The 23175-nt window shown below is 42.1% G+C and overlaps 1 long non-coding RNA gene across 1 annotated transcript in view; it reads left to right on the top strand.

The window, feature by feature from the left end:
* The first annotated feature begins 1133 nt into the window (after window positions 1-1133).
* Window positions 1134-23175, top strand: part of LOC120995734 — a 28030-nt gene continuing 5988 nt past the window's right edge. Inside the window, exons 1-2 of the long non-coding RNA XR_005777658.1 lie at window positions 1134-1281; window positions 15109-15117. This is a non-coding gene — a long non-coding RNA (uncharacterized LOC120995734). The remainder of the gene's footprint in view (window positions 1282-15108; window positions 15118-23175) is intronic.

The raw sequence follows: 23175 nt of genomic DNA, 5'->3' as shown, positions 1-23175 counted from the left end.
TCATGACCCTACTGAGGGCAAACGGACTCACTGGCAATGTGGCCAACACTCCTACACCCAGCTGCTGAGTCTTAAGTTAAAACACCACATTTTCTTTCAAAAACCCTTCAGGTTTGAGTTTGATAATCAATTATCTAAACTATTGGCGTTCCTTACCAAGGAATAAGCGGCCCTTCCTGCTATTTTGAGTCCTCGCGATGTTCAGGGGAGTCGAGCAGCTCTGTTGACTCTATCTCCCAATCCTTTCATGTCTTTTATTCCCAATCCCAACTTCATTCCTCTCATATAATAAATCCCCTGAGGAAATAAGTGCATACGGGGAATCTCTTAATGGATACATAGCTTAGTCTTCTGGAAGCACCTCTCTCTGTAGAGGAGATTGAGAGAGCCCTCTCATCACTAGGCTCCGGACCTAGATGGAATTCCTGTAGATGTTTTTAGACGCTACTCCAAAGACTTATGCCCCCAATTTCTTTTTGTATATAATAATAGCATTGAAAGAGGGATACTACCTTCCTCATTTTATGTGATGACTATCATAGTACTGCTCAAACCCAGAAAGGATGCTTAAGAATGCTGGTCATACAGACCTATGTCTTTACTCAAATGTGATTACAAAATGCTGGCTAAGGTGTTAGCACTTAGATTAAACAAGGTCATCTCCTCACTTATTCATGCTGACCAAGTTGGCTTTATGCTTGGTAGGTCTACCTCCACAAATATTAGAAGAGTGCTGATCCATAACTGTATTATACATGACTCTACTGGAGATTGGTTCGCAAATAAAGACCGGCACTCGCTGATGAATATTCTTGTAGGTTTATTCAGTCACATATTCCATCATAGTGACGCATGCGTTTCAGCAAATTATATGCTTTCATCAGACATGTGTAAATACCTTACCACTAGCTCTGATATATATACAAAAGGAAATTACATCACATTGTTACTAAAGGCTTCTCCCACAATCAGGTGTCTGGGGAGTGTGTGAATCAACTCAATCAAACAGGTGAAGAATATTATCAGAAACATCTAGTTTCATCACAGAAAAAACAGTGCAAGATTATCACAGAAATAATCGTATTACATGAAGCTACTGACATTATAATCTCTATTGAGACCTTTTTGGATCCATTGTTTGCAACCGATGGATCCAATATGCCTCTCTTTTCAAAAGCAACTTATTTCGGTCTCCACCGCGTCGAGGTAAAGTAACGCCCTCTATGACCTGGTAGCGCAATTGTGCTATAGTGTGGCCCTTTTGATGAAAGTGGTATGGTAGTGGGAGTAGCAAATTCTCCTTTCGGATTGTCGATTTATGTTTACTAAGTCGATCTTTCATTCTCATGGAGGTTTCCCCCACATACAATAAACCACAGGGACATTTAAGAATATACACCACAAATCGACTATCGCAGGTAAAAACCCCTCGAATAGGGATTTGTTCACCTGTATGCGGGTGTGAAAGATAACCACCCTTAATGACATTAGAACAATTCACACAATTTAAACATGGGAATGTGCCAAGTCTCGGGGTGGATAAAGTCATCTGTCTAGAGCCAATCTTATTACTGCCTATGTCCGCTCTGACAATTTTATCACGCAGATTGTCTGCTCTTTTGAAACACATCATCGGAGGTCTCTTGAATTCTTCAATTTGGGGGTAAGATTTCGAAATTATCTGCCAATGTTTATTAACTATACTTTTAACCCTTTGGATCCAGGGGTGATATTTAACCACCAGTGGGATCCGTATTGTTTTAGTAGGTTTAACCTCGTGTGGACCTGCCAGTCTATTTCTCTGTTCATCCAGTAATCTCCTAGGGTAACCCCTCTCTAGAAATTTTTGAGTAATTTCTTCTAAACGTATTTCTAGTGTATCTGGATTGCTCACAATCCGCTTGACCCGCTGATACTGTGAAAATGGAATAGATTTTTTTGTGGGTTCTGGATGACTACTGGTGAAAGAGAGTAGACTGTTCCGGTCTGTGTTTTTGATAAAAAGGTCAGTGTGAATAAGCCCATCATCCCCTAGTAAGACCCAGGTATCTAAGAATGAGACCTTTTTTCTATCAGAATGTACAGTAGAGGAATTACAGTTTACTGTACATTCTAATAGAAAAAAGGTCTCATTCTTAGATACCTGGGTCTTACTAGGGGATGATGGGCTTATTCACACTGACCTTTTTATCAAAAACACAGACCGGAACAGTCTACTCTCTTTCACCAGTAGTCATCCAGAACCCACAAAAAAATCTATTCCATTTTCACGGTATCACAGTATTCCATTTTCACAGTAATAGCTCTCTTTTATCAATAGCTGTGACCAGTGGAGTACCTTCAAAGCAGTCAGACCACACAACTGCTACGAGCCTAAGGAGGACAGGGCACCCGGCACTGAGCTTCTTCCTTTCCTGACAAAAAGAAAATAAAACCTGTATTTTCAAGCAACCACTACTAGAGTGAGCACAATTCAAACTAATGATTTCAGCTTAACTATATAAAGTGTCTATGCACTGAGCTCCCCCTAGTGGTGGCTGCAGGCAGCCTGCTTTGTAACAGAAGAGAAGCACATTCATCAATGTGTTTTTGACAATTGTCTGGTGTAACTGTATACAATTCCTATGCACTGAGCTCCCCCTAGTGGTGGCTGCAGGCAGCCAGCTTTTTATTACAATTAATACATTTTAAACTTAATAAAAAGTTTATTAAGTTTATATATCTGGGGCATCTCATATTGTATTTTGCATTACCCTGGAGTGATCGTTGAATGCTTACTGGGAAACTTGGTGGAGCGAGGGGGCCCTAAGAGATCTGCCAACCAAAATACTTTTTAGGGTAACAACCCAAGTACAAAAACACAGAAATATAGTGGCAATACTGGAGGAGCGGCTCAACCCCTAACACTGTAGCGTGTTTTACATTGGGGGAGCAGCCCCACCGCATGTGGACCGCAGCAAACGACTATCCCCAGCAAAAAATGCATACGGTGGAGGATGTCGGCGCGGTCCACATGCACCACAAGGGCATCCTACACAAAACCCTTTGCCATGCTGAGTGACCGTGACGTGGTGCAATGATGGGCTCCGATATTTTCCTGACAGGAATATATTGGCGAAAGTCTCAGCTTTTAATATCTGCATTTATGACTAGCCAGTATAATCAGTGGCATATCCGTTTGGTGCATTTTTTCTGTGATTTATATGATTGTATTTACATCCGCACAATGCTCCGTTTTGTGTAGGATGCCCTTGTGGTGCATGTGGACCGCGCCGACATCCTCCACCGTATGCATTTTTTGCTGGGGATAGTCGTTTGCTGCGGTCCACATGCGGTGGGGCTGCTCCCCCAATGTAAAACACGCTACAGTGTTAGGGGTTGAGCCGCTCCTCCAGTATTGCCACTATATTTCTGTGTTTTTGTCTTGTTCTATATGTAGTGTATGTGCCGTTACCTGGCATTCAAACACACTTTTGCACCTGGTGACCTCCATCACAGGGTCTGATATGGGCGTGGCTTGCAGTCTTGGCTTTGTTCACATTGCACTAGTTGTCCTGCTAGGCGTTTGTGTGGAAGCCTGGCTGGGAGCTGGATTACATCACCTTCAGACCGTGTTCACACCACAGGTAGCGTAGTGGTAGGACCCTTTGCCATGCTGAGTGACCGTGACGTGGTGCAATGATGGGCTCCGATATTTTCCTGACAGGAATATATTGGCGAAAGTCTCAGCTTTTAATATCTGCATTTATGACTAGCCAGTATAGTCAGTGGCATATCCGTTTGGTGCATTTTTTCTGTAACAACCTAAGTACCCCATAAAAATGCAACATTCATGAATCAATGTGCCTCCTGTATAGCACATACACATATATAATTAGATAGTGCATGTATTTGCTTTGCTGTATCTCGATGGTTGCCATATTCCAAATAGCACCATCCAGTGCCAGTGGTTAGGTTATCCTCTCCCCGAATAGTTTGGAAACATAGATGTAACCCTTCGCTGCAGTCGTTCTTCATGCATTGAACTATGGTAAAACAATTAACGAGATAAGAATTACTTTTTAATGAGCAAGATCGACAACCATTTACAGTTGGAATAATCAGCCCGGACGCTCATCTCATTAGTTAATGCTTTTCTTCTGAAAAGTGCTAATCCAGATTTAGTCCCTTCGAGCTCCAATTACCAGTGCTGCCTCTCCGTTTAATTGTCCTTAGACCACTGTAGCATGTCTCTGACTGCTCGCCATTAATTAAATGGTCTGAATTTTTTTTTCGCTGTGTCATTAGATGAACCAAGTTTTTACACACAGGACGGCGCAGGCACAACAAGCCACTGAGACGAATGCTTTTGTTTGCAAGAAAGATGGAATTTTGCATTCACAGATAATCCAATTAACCCTTTAGTTATTCGGTTTTTGGACACCTCTGACAGCCGACAGAACAGATAAAACCTGAATGATAAATTAAGTAATCCATATCTCTGCCCCCTGTACCTATGTATTCTGTGAAAAGTAAAAATCTGACACATTGTTATAATCCCAACCAGAACTTCACAGGTATGAGCACCTTCATGCAATTTTGCATCATAATAACATAGTAACATACACTGCCTGTCCCAAAAAAAAGTCGCCACCCAAAAAATAATGTCACACACTCTAATATTTCGTTGGACCGCCTTTAGCTTTGATTACGGCACGCATTCGCTGTGGCATTGTTTCGATAAGCTTCTGCAATGTCACAAGATTTATTTCCATCCAGTGTTGCATTAATTTTTCACCAAGATCTTGCATTGATGATGGTAGAGTCTGACCGCTGCGCAAAGCCTTCTCCAGAACATCCCAAAGATTGTCAATGAGGTTAAGGTCTGGACTCTATGGTGGCCAATCCATGTGTGAAAATTATGTTTCATGCTCCCTGAACCACTCTTTCATAATTTGAGCCCGATGAATTCTGGTAGTGTCATATTGAAATATGCCCGTGCCATCAGGGAATAAGAAATCCATTGATGGAATAACCTGGTCATTCAGGTAGTCGGCTGACCTCATTCTTGGAGCCCATACTGTTACAGAACCTAGACCTGACCAACTGCGGCCACCCGAGATCATAGCACTGCCCCCACAGGCTTGTACAGTAGGCACTAGGCATGATGGGTGCATCACTTCATCTGCCTCTATTCTTACCCTGATGCGCCCATCACTCTGGAACAGGGTAAATCTGGACTCATCAGACCACATGACCTTCTTCCATTGCTCCAGAGTCCAATCTTTATGCTCCCCAGCAAATTTAATCCTTTTTTCTGGTTTGCCTCACTGATTCGTGGTTTTCTTACGGCTACACAGCTGTTCAGTTCCAATCCCTTGAGTTACCTTCGCATTGTGCGTGTGGAATTGCTCTTACTTTCACTATTAAACATAGCCCTGAGTTCTACTGTTGTTTTTCCTCGATTTGATTTCATCAAACGTTTGTGATCGCCGTGCGAGATTTCCCTGCGGGTGCAATGCGTGAGGTGAACTCATTGCACCCGCACTGAATCCGGACCCATTCATTTCTATGGGGCTGTGCACATGAGCGGTGATTTTCACACATCACTTGTGCGTTGCGTGAATATCGCAGCATGCTCCTCTTTGTGCGTTTTTCATGTAACGCAGGCCCCATAGAAATGAATGGGGTTGCGTGAAAATCGCAAGCATCCGCAAGCAAGTGCGGATGCGGTGCGATTTTCACGCACGGTTGCTAGGTGACGATCGGGATGGGGACCCGATCATTATTATTTTCCCTTATAACATGGTTATAAGGGAAAATAATAGCATTCTGAATACAGAATGCATAGTACAATAGGGCTGGAGGGGTTAAAAAAAAATAGAAAGGCCGCAGGTATCAGAAACCTCAAAGTGCCCATATTTTTGAAAGTTAACCCCCCCCTGCAGCCCTCTGTGTTTTTGTGCCTGCGGGCGCAGCGGGGAGGGGGATTGCGGGTGGTGAGGGAGGCGGACGGGAGGCGTGCGGCAGTGTGGGGGGGCGGGTGCGCGATCTTCCGCCCGCCCCCCGTTTATTTTCAGGATGGCCGAGCGGTTGAATCAGAGTGTCAGCTCATTGCTGACACTCCGATTCAAATGGCTGACATCTGTGCAGATGTCCGCCGTTTTAACCCCTTACATGCCGCGGTCCATAGGGACCGCTGTATGAAAGAGGTGAAAAGGGAGAGAGCTCCCTCTCCCATCGGGGGGCTGCTGTGCCTTTGCAGCCCACGGACAGGATGGGGTGACAGAGGGAAGGAGCCCTCCTCCCTCCCCTTCCCCGTCTGCTGTGGCAGACGGGGAAGGTTCCCATGGCAACAGGACGCCTTCTCAGACATCCTGCTGTCCATGGTGCTGAACAGATCTGTTCTAAAGGCAGAGATCTGTTCAGACAAAGTGTGAGTGAAATACAGTGAAGTACACTATATAGTGTACTGTACTGTATTATACAGACATCAGACCAACTGGATCTTCAAGAACCAAGTGGGTCTGGGTAAAAAAAAATGTTAAAGTGAAAAAAAAACAAAAAAAACAAACAAACACATTTATCCCTGATTAAAAATTAAAAAAATTTAATTCCCTACACATGTTATATATCACCGCGTCCGTAACGACCCGATCTATAAAATGGTCATGTTACATTCCCCGCACGGTGAACGCCATAAAAAAAATAAAAATAAAAACTATGATGAAATTAAAATTTTGCTCACCTTACTTCCAAAAAAAGGTAATAAAAGTGATCAAAAAAGTCGTATGTACACCAAAATAGTACCAATCAAACTGTTGTCTCATCCTGCAAAAAATGAGCCCCTACATGAGACAATGGCCCAAAAAATAAAAATAACTATGGCTCTCAGACTATGGAGAAACTAAAACAAGTTTTTATGGTTTAAAAGATGATATTATTGTGTAAAACCTTAATAAATAAAAAAAAGGTACACATATTAGGTAATGCCGTGTCCGTAAGAACCTGCTTTATAAAAATATCACATGATCTAACCCCTCAGGTGAACAACGTAAAAATAAAAATGGTGTAACAAAAGCCATAATTTTGTCAACTTACTTCCAAAAAAAGGTAATAAAAGTGATCAAAAAAGTCGTATGTACCCGAAAATCATACCATTAAAACAGTCATCTCATCCTGAAAAAATGAGACCCTAACTAAGACAATCGCACAAAAAAATAAAAAAAACTATGGCTCTCAGACTATGGAGACACAAAAATGATTTTTTTTGTTTCAAAAATGATATTATTGTGTAAAACTTAAATAAATTTAAAAAAGTAAACATATTAGGTATCCCTGCGTCCGTAACAACCTGCTCTAAAAAAATAGTACATGATATAATCTGTCAGATGAACGTTGTAAATAATAAAAAATAAAAACGGTGCCAAAACAGGTATTTTTTGGCAAATTTTCCATTTTAATCAATTTTTTCCATAACAAAGCAAGGGTAAACAGCCAAACAAAACTCAATATTTATTGCCCTGATTCTCTACTTTACAGAAACACCCCATATGTGGCCGTAAACCTCTGTACGGGCACACAGCAGGGCGCAGAAGGAAAGGAATGCCATATGGATTTTGGAAGGCAGTTTTTGCTGGACTTGTTTTTTGACACCATGTCCCATTTGAAGCCCCCCTGATGCACCCCCATTTAAGAAACTACACCCCTCAAGGTATTCAAAACAGATTTTACAAACTTTGTTAACCCTTTAAGTGTTCCACAAGAGTCAATGGCAAATGGAAAAGAAATTTCAGAATTTCTATTTTTTGTTACTCTGCTTCACAAAAAGTGTAATATAGAGCAACCAAAAATCATATGTACCCTAAAATAGTACCAAAAAAACTGCCACCTTATCCCGTAGTTTCCAAAATGGGGTCATGTTTTTGGAGTTTCTACTCTAGGGGTGCATCAGGGGGCTTCAAATGGGACATGGTGTAAATAAACAAGTCCAGCGAAATCTGCCTTCCATAAACCACACGGCGCACCTTTCCCTCTACGCCCTGATGTGGGGCCGTAGAGTGGTGTACGACCACATATCAGGTGTTTCTGTAAACCGCAATAAGGGCAATAAATATAGAGTTTTGTTTGGCTGTTAACCCTTGCTTTGTTAGTGGAAAAAATGGATTAAAATTGAAAATTTGGCAAAAAATTTAAATTCTGAAACTTCATCTCCATTTGCCATCAACTCTTGGGGAACACCTAAAGGGTTCATAATGTTTGTAAAATCAGTTTTGAATACCTTGAGGGGTGTAGTTTCTGGAATGGGGTCACTTTTGGGTGGTTTCTATTATGTAAGCCTCACAAAGTGACTTCAGACCTGAACTGGTCCCTAAAAAGTGGGTTTTTGAAAATTTCGGAAAATCTTCAAGATTTGCATCTAAACTTCTAAGCCTTGTAACGTCCCCAAAAAATAAAATGGCATTCCCAAAATGATCCAAACATGAAGTAGACATATGGGGAATGTAAACTAATAGCTATTTTTGGAGGTATTACTATGTATTATAGAAGTAGAGAAATTGAAACTTGGAAATTTGCAAATTTTTCCCAAATTTTGGTAAATTTGGTATTTTTTTATAAATAAAAAAGATTTTTTTTTTACTCCATTTTACCAGTGTTATGAAGTACAATGTGACAAAAAAAACTATCTCAGAATGGATAAGTAAAAGCGTTTTAAAGTTATCACCACATAAAGTGACACTGGTCAGATTTGCAAAAAATGGCCAAGTCCTTGAGGTGAAATAGGGCTGAGTCCTTAAGGGGTTAAAGTAAGTCCACCAATAGTTGGTATAGAGTCAAAGAAAAGTGTCCATCCCTGCACCAGATTTACCATCCAGCCTGAGCCCCGGTGATAAATCTGGGCAGTTGGTAAGTTTTGTTTTGTTGCAAAAAATTGCAAGGAAGTTCAAGCATCTGACTAAAATATCAACCCACGCAAACCGTTTATCCACCTTAATGCAATAGATTTTAATGTGTATGATGTTCACACACGTCTACATCTACATGCAACACAATGTCTTTAAAAACAATGCATAGCCTGATTTTAAAGGGAACCTGTTGGCAGATTCATGCAGCCTTATCAGCAGGCTGCATGAATACTGATAGGCCCCTTTATGACAATGAACCATGTTTTACTCTGAAACACTTCAGTTTACCTCTCTTTACAACTGTATTTTGTGCTGAAATGCCAGGCTGTTTCAGATAAACATATTTCTTTGAAATAGTGAAGCCTGTCAGTAGTTCATGCTGCCCAGGTTGCCTTTGACATAACATTTTGGAAGAGCTAACAGTGTCAATCAAAAAAAGTGAATATATTCCCTGAAAGAAGATGAATTGCAATAGCTTTGCCTATTTTTTTTTTTACAGCCAAGACTACCTTTCATGCAACTTTGGGGCAAACAAACATTTTTGATAAAACCAAATAATGCTCCAATCCCAGCAGATGAAACTTACACACAAAAGACACTATAAAAATGATAGATCAATTGTTAATATACCATATATAACTATACATGTACAGTACTTCACTACCAACTTCATAATACAATGTATATGCTGGCCTACACCCTCGTGCAACTTTGTATCAAATAATTACTTTCAGCAACAATCAAAAATTCAAATTTCAAACAAAATCCCTAACTCATAAAACAGTCCCATAAAAAACATTTATTAAAACCGGCGTTTTAGATGCAGGTCTTAATAAGCCCCTGCGCTGGCGGAGGATCTGCTGAAGTTATGTAGATGCGCCGGCTTTTACATAACTTCGGAGTATCCAGTGCCGGTCTCAATGTAAGCTGTCTTACATTCAGACTATTTCTACGCCTAAAACAGGCGTAGAAAATGATGAATGAGATGGGCCTGCCAGCTCGTCCGCTTCCTCGCCCACGTTACACCAAGTTTTTTTTTTTTAATCAGATATCTCTTTATTATCAGTTCTCAGTCATTTTATATAACATTAACATGACATTTTTTTTGTAGACAGAAGACATATACATTATCAGTCATATATAATATGTACAAACCGGATTCCAAAAAAGTTGGGACACTATACAAATCGTGAATAAAAACTGAATGCAATGATGTGGAGGTGCCAACTTCTAATATTTTATTCAGAATAGAACATAAATCACGGAGCAAAAGTTTAAACTGAGAAAATGTACCATTTTAAGGGAAAAATATGTTGAATCAGAATTTCATGGTGTCAACAAATCCCCAAAAAGTTGGGACAAGGCCATTTTCACCACTGTGTGGCATCTCCCCTTCTTCTTACAACACTCAACAGACGTCTGGGGACCGAGGAGACCAGTTTCTCAAGTTTAGAAATAGGAATGCTCTCCCATTCGTGTCTAATACAGGCCTCTAACTGTTCAATCGTCTTGGGCCTTCTTTGTTGCACCTTCCTCTTTATGATGCGCCAAATGTTCTCTATAGGTGAAAGATCTGGACTGCAGACTGGCCATTTCAGTACCCGGATCCTTCTCCTACGCAGCCATGATGTTGTGATTGATGCAGAATGTGGTCTGGCATTATCTTGTTGAAAAATGCAGGGTCTTCCCTGAAAGAGATGACGTCTGGATGGGAGAATATGTTGTTCTAGAACCTGAATATATTTTTCTGCATTGATGGTGCCTTTCCAGACATGCAAGCTGCCCATGCCACACGCACTCATGCAACCCCATACCATCAGAGATGCAGGCTTCTGAACTGAGAGTTGATAACAACTTGGGTTGTCCTTGTCCTCTTTGGTCCGGATGACATGGCATCCCAGATTTCCAAAAATAACTTCAAATCGTGACTCGTCTGACCACAGAACAGTCTTCCATTTTGCCACACTCCATTTTAAATGATCCCTGGCCCAGTGAAAACGCCTGTACTTGTGGATCTTGCTTAGAAATGGCTTCTTCTTTGCACTGTAGAGTTTCAGCTGGCAACGGCGGATGGCACGGTGGATTGTGTTCACTGACAATGGTTTCTGGAAGTATTCCTGAGCCCATTCTGTGATTTCCTTTACAGTAGCATTCCTGTTTGTGGTGCAGTGTCGTTTAAGGGCCCGGAGATCACGGGCATCCAGTATGGTTTTACGGCCTTGACCCTTACGCACAGAGATTGTTCCAGATTCTCTGAATCTTCGGATGATGTTATGCACAGTTGATGATGATAGATGCAAAGTCTTTGCAATTTTTCGCTGGGTAACACCTTTCTGATATTGCTCCACTATCTTTCTGCGCAACATTGTGGGAAATGGTGATCCTCCACCCATCTTGGCTTCTGAGAGACACTGCCACTCTGAGAAGCTCTTTTTATACCCAATCATGTTGCCAATTGACCTAATTAGTGTTAATTGGTCTTCCAGCTCTTCGTTATGCTCAAATTTACTTTTTCCAGCCTCTTATTGCTACTTGTCCCAACTTTTTGGGGATTTGTTGACACCGTGAAAATTGGATTCAACTTATTTTTTCTTTAAAATGATACATTTACTCGGACTAAACATTTGATCTGTCATCTACGTTCTATTACAAATAAAATATTGACATTTGCCATCTCCACATCATTGCATTCAGTTTTTATTCACAATTTGTTTAGTGTCCCAACTTTTTTGGAATCCGGTTTGTAATATATGCATTATAAAACACATATCTACAAAAGACATGGCATGAATCTTCGTAGAAACTCAGGTATCAAAGACATCTTCAATGTGATTGCAACCATCATCCATTAACAAATAAACCCAAAACCCCACCCCCCACACAAACCCTACAAGAGCAGGACACATTTATAACAGTCTTCCTTCATCATCACTCCTGGGGTGTCGGCACCGCAGTACTCATTAGTAAACCATCCTCCAGCATCAATTTCCAACCACCTATATGTCTATAGAGCATCACCATCCAGCTTCCATCTTCCCATACAGCCATATTTCAATTCCAAGTAAGCCAGTCACCAGCAGGCTTCTGTACATATACCACATATATACTACCATCTGTGGCCTCTCCCCTTCCTCTCCCCTTCTCAGATTCACTTCAGTATCATATGTAGCCTCCATCTGCACTGCACTCACCTAGTACATATAAAACTCCTTGTAAGCGCCAACCAGGAGCTACAACACCCAGAATTATCGATCCAGCTGCCCCAGATCGCTTCAAATTTGGACAGACACTTCCTTTTTTGATAGACTCCCCTTTCTAAGCGAATCACCACATTTAATCTGGCAACATACTCTGATATATCAGGGGGTATGGATTGGATCCAATGTTTTCCTAGCTTGATATAACATCCTTCCTATTCCAGTAAGTATAACAGATTGTAGATTATTTTCTGGTATCAAGCCCAATATGCACAGTTTGGGATCCAATTTAAGATTAGCACTATACACCTTGTTCACTAGGTGTAGTACCACCCTCCAATAGGATATTCAGTGATGAGCACGACCACAGCATGTGCAATAGATCAGCCTCAGCACTTCCACACTTCGGACAGGCCGGGCTATCTCTGTAACCTATTTTATGTAAAAACACTGGGGTCTTGTATACCCTGTGTATTAAATACAGGTGGGATAGACGTGCTGCCTCACTAAGGGATAGAGTAGGGGTAAGTTCCACTACCTCCATCCACTGCTCATCCATGAGTTCACCTAGATCTCTTTCCCACTGGCGCCTACTTGTTAGTGGATATCCTTTAAGAAAGTCCTCTAATAGGGCTTGATATACCATGGAGATTGCTCCCTTTACTGATCCAGCAGCAACCACTATATTTAATGTCTGATTTGATATAAACGTCACCGGGGCTATCTTAGATTGAGCTTCTAAAGCATGTCTAAGTTGCGGATATCTATAGAACTGTGAAGAGGGCAGCTCAAATTCAGAGCACAATTGTTGGTATTGTTTTAAAATTCCATTAGAATAAATATGGCCTAAATTCCACATCCCTTTATTATTCCATTGGGAGAATCCATTCAGGTCATCCAGTTCCTGAAGTGTGGGATTATGCCATAGAGGCGAGATGTTCATTAACCCCGTTATCCCTAAAACACTCTTTGCCTTATTCCATACTTTCCTCATATGAGTAGCAGGGTTGGAATGTTTCCCATTTCCCCTTTTATTTCTCCTTCAATAGCTGCCAGCGGGGGAGACCTATTTGAAGCCCATTTCATCAACCGACCACTCTTCCCTCCCATGTTATCTAATACCCCCCACCCTTTGAAGTGTTGCAGTTGGGCCGATAAGAAGTATAGCATAGGATTGGGTAAAGCCAGGCCACCAGCTTCCTTATTCCTTTGTAGGATTTCATACCTTATTCTACCTCTATTATTTTTCCATATAAAAAACCGGAACAGTTGCTGTATTTTATGGAAAAAATGCACTGGGATCCATATGGGGGAATTGTGTAGAATATAAAGCAACTGAGGCATGAATATCATTTTTAACAAATTGCCTCTACCTATCATAGAGAGAGGCAATTTATGCCAGACAGCAACCTGTTATTGGGAATGTAATCTGCAGGGTTCATCGATACAGTTACTCCAAGATATTTAAAAGAACGCACCACCTTGAGTTCAGAGAAAGTAGCATGAGTGGTATGCACTTGAGAAGATATTGGGAGAATTACTGACTTATCCCAGTTTATGAGAAGTCCAGACTGGTCACCAAACTGCGATATTATAGAGATTATAGAATCTATGGATTCCACTAGATTACCTACGTAGATCAGCATATCATCTGCGTATAGGGATACGCGTTCCTCACTAGAACCCCTCACTAGCCCTCTTATCAGTGGAGTAGATCGCAAAAGGCATGCCAATGGTTCAATTGCTATCGCAAATAGTAAGGGAGACAATGGACAGCCTTGTCTCGTCCCCCTTTCTAGTGCAACTGTGGGTGATAGTTGACCATTCACTCTAATTCTAGCTCTGGGCTCACAATATAGAAGCTTGACCCATTTTAAAAAACCTGTTCCAAAGCCCATCCTAGTCATGACCGCCCACAAATATTCCCACTCAACACTGTCAAAAGCTTTGGCAGCATCAAGTGAGACTACTGCAGCTCTACTATCCTGACCTTCCCTCCCCTCCAATTGGAGATTTAAGAACAGGCGCCTGAGATTCAACGCTGTGGATTTTCCAGGCATGAACCCAGACTGATCGTCATGAATAATAGTTTGAATGACCCTACATAATCGATTAGCCAAAACTTTGGCCAGAAGTTTCACATCTACAGTCAGGAGTGAGATGGGCCTATATGAGTCCACTAGTGAAGGGTCCTTGCCTGGCTTAGGTATCACCACAACTATTGCCTCTCTCATGGAACAAGGCAATCTACCTTCGCGGTATGCATTTTTAAAGACTGTTAAAAGATGTGGAAGTAGTAATTCCCCATGCTTTTTATAGAATTCCCCAGGAAGACCATCCCCACCAGGTGCTTTTTCATTGGGCATGGAATTCAACGCCATCTCCAATTCCTCCAGAGTTATGTCCTCCTCAAGAAGTGAGCTATTCTCCATAGATAAGGCAGGGATACTAATTCTCTCAAGGTAACCAGCTCTATCGGATTCAGTAGTGACCAGTCTGGACCTATACACCTCCCTAAAGTGAGTGGAAAATTCTCCCAGGATATTCTCATCTCCTGTTACTAGTTGTCCACCAGTTCCTCTAAGCGAGGCTATACAGGAAGGACCATTTTGTGCTTTAGTCACTGTAGCTTACAGGTGTCCTGCACTTTCCCCTTCAGCAAAATATCTCTGAGTCATAAATAGGCGTTTATCGTCCGCTCTAGACTGTATGTGTTCCCTTAAAAGCTTCTGGGCTTCCTTCCACTGTGCTTCATTAGGCAATGTGGGTTGATCTATATACCTGGCTTCTAATTGCGTAACTCTATCTGATAGCTCCCTGTCCAGAAGACTACTCTTAGATTTCCTAACACTAATACGCTTAATGTACAACCCTCTGACATACGCCTTCAAGGTATCCCACACCACAGCCCCCGATGTCGAGCCTATATTAATAGACAAAAAAATCAGTAATAGCTTTAGAGATATCAGTTCCTGTATCCACTATTGATAACCAAAATGGGTTTAAACGCCAGATGGGTCTAGGAGCACATATGTGTCTCCCCTCCTCCAAGGTAATCAATAGTGGGGAAAGGTCAGATAAACTACGGGGCAAATATGAGATCTCCTTTGTTAGGGCTACCAAGGATGAGGATCCAATTGCTAGATCTATTCTGGACAAGGAGCTGTGCAATGCTGAGTAATACGAATACTGACGCCTATCAGGGTATATGGTCCTTCATATGTCACATAAATCCACTTCCAACATCAATCTCGCCAGAGAGGTAGGAGCGGCCGTATATGTTCCCGACCCATTGTGGAATATATCCAAGAGGCCATTAAGATAGGTATTGAAGTCTCCTACAATTAATATAGGGACTAGCGGAAATTTTGATGTAAAGGTAATAATCATCTTCATAATTTCAGCTGAATATGGAGGGGGAACATACACCGCCACTAAAATAATCCTAAACTGAAAGATATAACAGTCTATGCATATAAATCTTCCATCATCGTCAATATATGATTCCTGGGCACTAAACAGAATAGCTCTATGCACTAAAATGCTAACACCTCTGGCATGTGTGGAGTATGTAGAGTGGAATTCACACCCCACCCATGCTTTATGTGCTAATTGTGACTTATCAGCAGTCAAGTGGGTCTCAGACAAACATACAATAGCTGGCTGTATATCCCTCATAGCATGAAAAATAGCTGATCGTTTAGACGCCAATGACATTCCTCTCACATTCCATGCAAGAATATTAAAGGAAGACATCATGGTAACTCATAAGCAGATATAGAGTTCGGTGCCGACAACCCCATAGGAATCTCCCACTGGTAATAATACTGAAGATAGAGCCTGCCCTTACACCCCCCCCCTCCGAACTGTCCCCAAACTACCCTGAACATTCTGCTATTCATGAACCCAGTAAACAGGGGTACATCATAGACATTTAAAGTGAACCTAACCGTCATGGGTTAACAATAAAGGCACAGGAGATAGAACAAGTGCCTAACTAGTATATGCGCTACAACCTGGATGCGCAAATGTGTTTGCTCACCCAACCTCCCTCCCAACCACATATTAACCCATACAGTGTGAAACAGAACCAATGAAAAGCCAGCATATAAAACCTCCCTTCTCAGGAAAACATAAAATAATCCCACAATACTATATCTGGCACTGCGGAGTGTCAATCAAAAGACACTAGTAAAACAAGAACAGTTCCAGCAAAGATATCACAGTCTCCTCAGGTATTGTTGCCACGCTGATCATTTTCATGAGTGTCCAGCCATTGACATGCCTCAGACGGATCTTCAAACATGTGCGTGGATCCATTCGCCACCACCCGAAGCTTTGCCGGATATAACATGGAGTAAGGCCACTGCAATGATCTCAATTTTTTCTTTACTTCTATAAATTTTGCTCCCCTCTTCTGTATGTCAGCAGAAAAGCCCGGGAACATAAGAATTCGGCTGTCGCCAATTTGAATGTCGGGGTTATCCCTGGCTGCTTTAAGTATGACCCGGTCCCTGTAGTGTAAGACCTTAATCAGGAGAGGTCTCGGAGGCGCCCCCGGAGGCGGCGGGCGAAATGGCACCCGATGTGCCCGTTCTATTGCAAAGAGTGGGGATAACTTTTCTTTCCCAATAATGTCCACCAGCCACTTTTTCATAAATGAGACAGGATCTGAACCCTCAGTGCGCTCCGGTATTCCAATAAATCGCACATTATTCCGTCTCAGACGGTTTTCCAAGTCATCAGATTTTGATATAAGTAGGGATACGTTATGTATAACACGCTGTAAGTCCCTTTTATTAGGCGGTAGCTGGTCCTCCATGTCACTAACGCGACCCTCCAACTCCCCCACTCTTTCTTTAAACTGTCGCATGTCCTGTCTTATCAATAAAACGTCCTCCTTAAGGCCTCCCATATTGGCATTTAGAGACGTGAGGGCTGTACTGCATTGCGCCACCATCTTATACATGTCTGCAATGGTGGGTTCGGAAATGGGTGCCGCTTCTGGCGGCAACTCTGGACCCACCTTCAGCCTTGCTACAGATGCATATGAGGCCGCTTCCAGGGGCTCCGCTCCTCCAGCCTCACCGGACATCCCAGCATCATTCGCTGCAGCTGCTGGGGTGCGGGCATACTTCCCCAGCTTCGCCACCACATCAGAGAATTTAGTAGTTTGCACGGCGCCATTTTGTTTGGTCGGCGTGTCCGTGCCGCTGTCTTTGCTCTCCTTCTCCCTTTGCTTTTGACGGGTCATATCGTGACCGGAGCAACCCCTATCGTCCAGGGAGGCTTCTGATCAATGTCGGTCCAGTCTGAGGTCAGGTAGGAAGCGGGTAAGTGATTAAGTGCAGGATACTGTCCAGGAGCTCAGCGCCATGCGTCTCTCTACATCGGTGGTTAGGCCACGCCCCCTACACCAAGTTTTTTAGACCTGGCGTGCTCGGAAAAATTCGCAGATTGTGGCGCAAATAACTGTTGCACTGCTATCTGTGCCAGAAATATAGGCGCATTTCTGATCAGAAATGACCCCATAAGTATATAATGCACTTCCAAATGAGTCTGTGATCATGTAATTAATGTCGCATGGGAGCTAATTCACACAGACTCTCGGCTGGACTATTCGGAAACAACCATTAATGGCAACAATGTGATTAAGTGTCATTTCTGACTGATGTAAAGACCCCTTTCACACAGGCGAGTGTTCTGCGTGGGTGCAATGCGAGAGGTGAACGCATTGCACCTGCACTGAATCCGGACCCATTAATTTCAATGTTTTTCACGCTTCACTTGTGCGTTGCGTGAAAATCGCAGCATGTGCTATATTCTGCGTTTTTCACGCAACGCAGGCCCCATAGACATTAATGGGGCTGCGTGTAAATCGCATAGCATCCGCAAGCAAGTGCGGATGCAATGCGATTTTCATGGATGGTTGCTAAGGAGACGAGGGATGAGTGACCCGGGACCCCATTTACTTTATTATTTTCCATTATAACATGGTTATAATGGAAAATAATAACATTCATTAATACAGAATGCTAAGTAAAATGTCCCTTGAGGGTTAAAAAATAATAAAAACATTACTCACCTCATTCACTTGATCGCGCAGCCGGGATCCTCTTCTTTGTTCTTCTTGAAGGACCTGCAAAAAGACCTTCGATGACATCATCGCGCTCACCACGTGGTCAGCTCGGTGACGTCAGCGCAGGTCCTTTTGCAGGTCCTTCAAAAAGAACAAAGAAGAGGATCCCGGCTGCGCGATCAAGTGGATAGGTTGAGTAATGTTTTTAGTATTTTTTTTACTCTCAATTGACATTTGACTTTGCATTCTGTTTTAAAGAATGCTATTATTTTCCATTATAACCATGTAATAATGGAAACTAATAAAATCTACAGTCCAAACCCGAACTTCAGTGAAGAAGTCCGGGTTCGGGTCTGGGTACCACATTTGTTTTTTTATCACGCGTGTGCAAAACGCATTGCACCCGCGCGATAAAAACTGAACAACTGAACGCGAACGCAGGCAAAACTAAATGACTTTGCCTGTAAACTCGCTCAGTTTTCACTAAATGCAGACGCAACGCATCCGAACCCAATCCGGACACACTCGTCTGCAAGGGGCCTAAGGGTACGGCAACACAGAGCGACCATGATGCGGTCAACAACTGTGTGGCCAATTAGCCTGCAGCTTCCTTAGATTTAAATAATGAAGACCACACTGTATAGTTGGTCTTCATTGTTAATGGCCTTGTGGTATTGAAGATGCCGCACGGCCATTAACAATGAAGACCGACTATACAGTGTGGTCTTCATTAGTTAAATGAAAGGAAGCTGCAGGCTAACTGGCCACACTGTTCTTGATCGCAGCATGGCCGCAACCTGACCGCATCATGGCCGCTCCGTGTGACCATACTCTAAGGCCTCTTTCACACCTTCCTGTTGACATCCGTGGCAAGATGGTTAGTGATTCATTCATGAAGATATCAATGAGATCTGCTAAGCTGAAAATTATTATCCAAAGCTTCTCCTACCAATGGTCTATAAAAACTACGAACAAATCACGGATGGCATTCAGTTGTTTCTGTGGTTTTCATGGACCCATAGACTGTAATGTGTGTGAGGGATCCATAATCAAAGAAAAATTAGGGCACGCTTCTATGGTGTCACCACAGACCCCCAATCTATGGAAAACCACTGACGTGTAAATGCACACATTAAAGGGAATGCATGTGTGAGTGGTCTGTGGAGACCATGGACAGCAAACAGACACGATTGACTGACTTGTGAAAGAGGCCTAAAGATTGGGTACAGACTTTGGAGTTTCAGTGGTGCTTCAGCGTTAGTTTGGTGCTACTTATCTCCACTATTTGGATGCTGGCAATAATCATCTAGGTCACACTCATCAACAAGATTATGTAAATGTTGTTGATTAGATGAGCTTATCTTTACTATCTGCCACATTTTCTTTTTTACAGGGAATGGAAATTGGGCGTGACCAGAATCTTTGTGTTTCTGAGAGTTGGACCATCACTAGCCTTTTTGGGAATATCTTATAACCTACAGTATGTATAAAACATTTTTTCTTTCAATAATAATAATAAAAATAATCATCTATAATTATATAACGTCTCCTCTATTTTATTGGTTATGTATACAACTATAGTATAGCATTCAGGACTACCATGTCTTTTTTGAGCAACAAGGTTCTTGGTTCCTATTCATTTGTGAAGGTATGGTTTGAAGTTTTGGATTTGACATGAACTGTTTCCAGCCTTGGGATCACTGCCTGCCCGGTGTATGTCCATCATGCTGCATGACCTGGGATTTGTATGACCACACTTCTGTTCTTTGATTTGGTACCATGCTTTAGAAATGCCAACTGAAAGCAGTCAACAGCCAGAGACTTCTCAGGGGGACGAGACCCTGGGAACCCTGCTCAAAGTCCATATCGCTGTAAGAAGTGTTTTAAGATAACAAATAACTAAAATACCTAAGATTCTGACTCGGTTTAGCACCGAAGACAAATTTCATACTGGGCCCACACTTTTGCTCAGGAACCTGAGCATGAAATTCAGAAAGGAAAAATGTGGAAATACTGCTTTTAATATCCTGATTTTGACGTAGATATGGACAGGGCAGATGTAAATCAATAGTTTACTGTGACATTTTTGTAGCATATGTAGTTTTGTTTCAACCTTGAAGTGTGTAGGAGGCAAGGGTTCACAATGAGACCGGAATCACATATGCAGTTTTTGTGTCAAAGCCCATGTTGGATACAAACGGAAAGACGGATATTTCTCTCTTATGTATAAGTTTGGGTCTTTGGCTCAAAAAAGCTGCATCAGAAACAGCCACAAGAACTACATGTGTGATAACAGCATGACTCTTTTTGACCCTTATGTGACCTATCAGAGATAATTGAGAAAGTAAATCATAATAAAAGCACTTGTTATTTTCAAAGCCATACCCAATGTTTTCAAACTACAAGTGGTATTCTAGGATTTCAGCAAGCATTCCTAATTCTTTTCACATTTTTCTAATCACCGTCTGAAATGTTGAGTAAGTAATGATATGTTACAGTCATAGACACCGGTGTGGGATACTATTGTCTCATGACAATACAATAATTATGCAGCAGTCTAAGCAGTCGGACAGGTTAGGACTGTTCAACTGGAACATGGACCTGTAATAAAATGTGAAAGATCACAACATGAAACTGCTAAAGATAATGGACATTAACAATACTTCACGTGATGGCCACCAAGAAGCCATGGACCAAATTGTACTGTACTCCAGAAATTCTGTCTACTTCTTTACCAATTAATATTACTTCAGTTTTAGGATTAGAGTTAGTTTGGTTAGGGTAAACTATATAATCACTCCATGTTTGGGGTTTCATGTATTCATTTTTGTACATTCTTCCTAAAATGGTATGTTACGTGTAGACCTCAAATGTACAGACTAGTATACCATGGTGTGGACTAAGTACAGTCCTGATCAAAGGTTTAAGACCACTTGAAAAATGGCAAAAAATCAAATTTAGCATGGCTGGATCTTAACAAGGTTCCAAGTAGAGCTTCAACATGCAACAAGAAGAAATGGGAGGGAGACAAAACATTTTTTGAGCATTCAATTTAATGAAAACAACAAATAAACTGAAACAGGCTGTTTTTCAGCTGATCAAAAGTTTAGGACCACACCTCCCAAAAAAAACTAAACCCCCCCCCAAAACAGAAATCCAACTTCCAAACATGAACTCAGTAATGAGTAGCTCCGCCGTTATTGTTTATCACTTCCAAAATTTGTTTCGGCATGCTTGATGCAAGCGTTTCCATGAGGTGAGTGGGAACATTTCTCCAAGTGGTGAAGACGACCGCATGAAGGCCATCTACTGTCTGGAACTGTTGTCCATTTTTGTAAACTTCCCTTGCCATCCATCCCCAAAGGTTCTCAATTGGATTTAGATTAGGGGAACACGCAGGATGGGCCAAAAGAGTGATGTTATTCTCCAGGAAGAAGTCCCTTGTCCTGTGGGCATTGTGTACTGTAGCGTTGTCCTGTTGAAAAACCCAATTGTTACCACACAGACGAGGGCCCTCAGTCATGAGGAATGCTCTCTGCAACATCTGGACATAGCCAGCGGCCGTTTGACGCCCCTGCACTTCCTGAAGCCCCATTGTTCCACTGAAAGAAAAAGCACCCCAGACCACTATGGCGCCCCCTCCACTGTGGCGAGTAGAAAACATCTCAGGTGGGATCTGCTTGTCATGCCAGTAACGTTGGAAACCATCAGGACCATCAAGGTTAAATTTTTTCTCATTAGAGAATAAAACTTTCTTCCACCTTTGAATGTCCTATGTTTGGTGCTCTCTTGCAAAGTCCAAACTAGCAGTTCTGTGGCGTTCAAGGAGACGAGGTCTTTGAAGACGTTTTTTGTTTTTGAAGCCCTTCAGTCTTAGATGCCGTCTGATGGTTATGGGGCTGCAGTCAGCACTAGTAAGGGCCTTAATTTGGGTCGAGGATCCTCCGGCTCTGTGCTGATGAAATTTTTTGGGGTCTTCCACTTGACTTTTTTGTTCTATAACCCTCAGGATCATTTAAGAAGTCTTACTGCGTCCCACCTCAGCAGCGATGGCGCACTGTGAGAGACCCTGCTTATGCAGTTCAACAACCTGACCACGTTCAAAAAAGGGAGAGTTTTTTTTGCCTTTGCCATCACAACGTGTGACTACCTGACAGAAAATGACAATGTATCCACATCTTTGCATAGATTTGGCCTTTTAAAGGCATGTGGTCCTAAAATTTGGATCAGCTGAAAAACAGCCTGTTTCAGTTTATTCATTATTTTCAATTAATTGAATGCTCAAAAAATGTTTTGTCTCACTCTCATTTCTTCTTGTTGCATGTTGAAGCTCTACTTGGAAACTTGTTAAGATCCAACAATGTAAAATAATATTTTTTGCCATTTTTCAAGTGGTCTTAAACTTTTGATTAGGACTGTACTAAGGTCTCCAGCAGCATTTACTCAAGCCATACCTGGCTCCAGCTCTCCCTTCTTTCCTGGCTGCCCGGCCACTGGACTAGCATTGTCCCTCCCCACTAGTCCACTTATCGGCTAGGAGTATCTTGCTTTGCCTGTAAGGCACACGTGTGCACTCCCTCTGGTCCTTTGAGGTACTTAAGGCAAAGCAAGATACTCCTAGCCGATAAGTGGACTAGAGTAGAGGGCCACTTTGAGGTACTTAAGGCACCTTTCCCTATGGAAAAGTGCATGAGCAATAGTTTCTAGTCTGCTAGTGTCCTGCAAAGATGTGCTATTCTATGTTTGTCACCCGTGTACCGACTTCAGCCTATTTGCCAAATTTGATCCTTCGCTGCCTGAACTGACCTCTGCTTGATAACCATACTGACCCTGAGCTGCTCGCACTGATCTCTGATTGTTTATTGGATTGCACAAACTCTGGTTGCCCTTTAACATGGCCTTTCCCTGACTACGGTTTTGCCTGATCCCTTGGTGCTCCCCACTGGTGTCTCCTGAACCCCATGGATCAGCTGTCACCTGAACAGAGACTACTCCAACAGGTAGCATCTTGATG

This window comes from Bufo bufo, chromosome 1 (genome assembly GCF_905171765.1).
Source record: "Bufo bufo chromosome 1, aBufBuf1.1, whole genome shotgun sequence".
Classification (NCBI taxonomy): domain Eukaryota; kingdom Metazoa; phylum Chordata; class Amphibia; order Anura; family Bufonidae; genus Bufo; species Bufo bufo.
The sequence above is the reverse complement of the archived record's forward strand: the minus strand, read 5'-3'. Positions and strand labels throughout refer to the sequence as shown.